Here is a 3,078-nt window from a genome sequence, read left to right as displayed (position 1 = left end):
CAGACTCCGTATTGGCTGGCTCTGAATCTGTCACATTGTTCCTTCCACGCTTCTACTGGTCCAAGCAAGACATGAGATCAGCCCAAATTCAGAAGGAGGAGAAGGAGATTCAGCCCCTTGATGTGTGGGGCAGCAGGTGCATTCTGGCATGAGAGGAGACATTTGTGGGAGAACAGCTCCTGTGCCAGACTCCTCACACTAGCTCTCCTCCCATGCTTTCTACCAAATCCTGGAAACTTTGACAAGGGTTCTTCAAAAACTTCATGGAAAAATGGAATTAAAAGATGCATTTTTTTTTTGCAAAATACTTTCAAAGTCCATGCATAGTTTTTTAAAAATTTATTTTATTCATTTGAAAAGCAGCATAATTAGAGAAGGGAGGAGGGGAGAGAGAGAGAGAGAGAGAGAGAGATCGATCTTCCACCCACTGGTTAAATCACAATGGCTGGGCCTGGGCCAGGCTGAAGCCAGGAACCAGGCGCTTCATCCAGACCCCACAAGGGGGGTAGGGGCCCAGGGACTTGCACCAGCTTCTGCCATTTTCCCGGGCGCATTCCCAGGGTGCTGGATCGGAAATGGAGCAGCCAGAACTCCAACCTGTGTTCCTATGGGATGCCAGCGTCGCAGGCAGCAGCTTAACCTGTTATGCCACAACGCCGGCCCGCACATGCCCGTGTTTTCCCCTGCCTGGTTCCCCTCCTCAATGATTCTTTCATGTTCTGTGCCAGGCTCCATAGTGGTTTCACAAATATTTGCCTTTGTCTCCGTGAAGGCAAGCACCGCTTCTTTTCTGCTGCTGAAGCCCCATTACCTGCATTCGCCCGAGCAGGTCTTGTTTTCAGAAACCTAAAAGAAGCTAATATGGGACTTGCAGGCGCTCAGCCCCCTGAGAGAGACGAGATCACTGCTAATTGTCAGCTTCTGGGAGGCTGGGCTGGGCTGGGCTGATTCAGCTTTGCAGGCCAGCACTGGTACCAAGCCCATGCCAGACAAGAGCTCAGTAACTCAGTTTCTGCCACCAAGGTCTGATCATGCTTGGACCTTCAACAAAGGAAGTCTCTTTTGCAAAAAAATGGATTTATTTTTATTTTACTGGAGAGGTGGAGATTAAGAGAGGGGTTTTTTTTTTTTTTTTTTTTTTTTTTTTTTTTTTTTTGGACAGGCAGAGTGGATAGTGAGAGAGAGAGAGAGAGACAGAGAGAAAGGTCTTCCTTTTTGCCGTTGGTTCACCCTCCAATGGCCGCTGCGGCCGGCGCATCTTGCTGATCCGAAGCCAGGAGCCAGGTGCTTCTCCCGGTCTCCCATGGGGTGCAGGGCCCAAGCACTTGGGCCATGCTCCACTGCCTTCCCGGGCCATAGCAGAGAGCTGGCCTGGAAGAGGGGCAACCAGGATAGAATCCAGCGCCCCAACCGGGACTAGAACCCGGTGTGCCGGCGCCGCAAGGCAGAGGATTAGCCTGTTAAGCCACGGCGCCGGCCGAGAGTTTTTTTTCCTTAAACATTTATTTGTTTATTTGAAAGGCAGAGTTACAGAGAGGCAGAGGCAGAGAGAGAGGGGGGTGGGGGAGAGAGAGAGAGAGAGAGAGAGAGAGAGATCCTCCATCTGCTAGTTCACTCCCCAAATGGCTGCAAAGGCTGGAGCCAGGCTGATCCAAAGCCAGAAGCCAGGAGTTTCCTCCAGGTCTCCCCCATGGGTGCAGGGGCCCAAGGGCTTGGACCATCTTCTACTGCTTTCCTAGGCCATAGCAGAGAGCTGGATCCGAAGTGGAGCAGCCAGGATTCAAACCAATGCCGGCACTGCAGGTGGTGGCTACACCACAGTGCCAGCCCCCAATGAGAGGTCTTTTATCCTCCAGTTCACTCCCTAAATGTCCCCAACAGCTAGGGCTGTGCCAGGCAAACCCAAGAGCCCGGAACGCCATCAAGTTCTCCCGTGTGGGTGGCAGGGACTCAGAAGCGCTTGAGCCATCCTCTGCCGCCTCAGAGTTTGCACCAGCCGGAAGCTGGGGCAGAAGCACGTAGCCAGGACTGAGACCTGGCACCCCAGCTTCGGATGCAGCGTTTCAAGCCAGGTGCCTGTCCTGGAAGTCTCTCTTTAAAATGTTATTCGTTTGTTTGCTAGCCAGAGACACACACACACACAGAGAAAGAGTGGAGAGAGCCGACCTGCTGGTTCATCCCCAGATGCCTGCAGCAGCCGGGGCTGGGCCAGAGGGAAGCCAGGAGCTCGGGGCTCAGTCAAGGTCTCCCCTGTGAGAGGCAGGAGCTCAGTCCCTTGAGCCATCACCACCGCCTCCCAGGGTCTGCAGTGGCAGGAAGCTGGGTCAGGAGCTGGGAACGCAGCCCAGGTCCTCCAGTGTGGGAGCCCAGCATCTGAACTGGCAGGTTGAAGGCTAAGCGCCCGCCCCAGGAAGAGAGAGACAGGTTGACCAGAGGTCAGCAACAGCAGCATCACCTGGAAATCCATTTAGGAATGCAGACTGCTGCCCCCGCCTCCGGCACAGAACCTGCGTTTTAACAAATGCCCGAGCAGCTCAAAGGCAGATTCAAGTTGAAGCCACCGAACTCAGGGGCTCCCAAGATAAGCAGAACAGGAACAGGTTGGGAAGACTGGTGCCAGCTAAGCCCACCTGAAAGGATAAGTTGTGGGTACTTAAAAAAATCCTGGGGCCCAGCATGTCCCAAATCCATTAAGACCACTACCAGTGAGGCTATCTATGGAGTTTTCTCCAAGTCCCTCGGGTAATTTTAATGTGAGGCCAGGATTGGGAACCTGAATTATTGTGTGCAAGAATTAGAAAATAGAGATAAGTAAAAATAAGAAACAAACAAACAAAAAATCACCCTACTCCTACTGTGTAAAGATGGGGTCCTTGGAGAAGGGAAGCAGCCCCCCTGCCCTGGGAACCCGCCGCCCACCGCAGGGTCCCCACGATTTGGGCTCTGTCCTGCTGGCAGGGTGCAGCCCGTCATCCGGCCCGGACAGAATTATTGCCTCCAATTACATGGCTGATTATCAATTACTCGTGTCCATGGGAGAGCATGTGTGCGTGTGTGCGCAAGTGTCTTTGCAAATCA

The sequence above is a fragment of the Lepus europaeus genome, chromosome 22 (genome assembly GCF_033115175.1).
Source record: "Lepus europaeus isolate LE1 chromosome 22, mLepTim1.pri, whole genome shotgun sequence".
Taxonomy (NCBI): domain Eukaryota; kingdom Metazoa; phylum Chordata; class Mammalia; order Lagomorpha; family Leporidae; genus Lepus; species Lepus europaeus.
The sequence above is the reverse complement of the archived record's forward strand: the minus strand, read 5'-3'. Positions refer to the sequence as shown.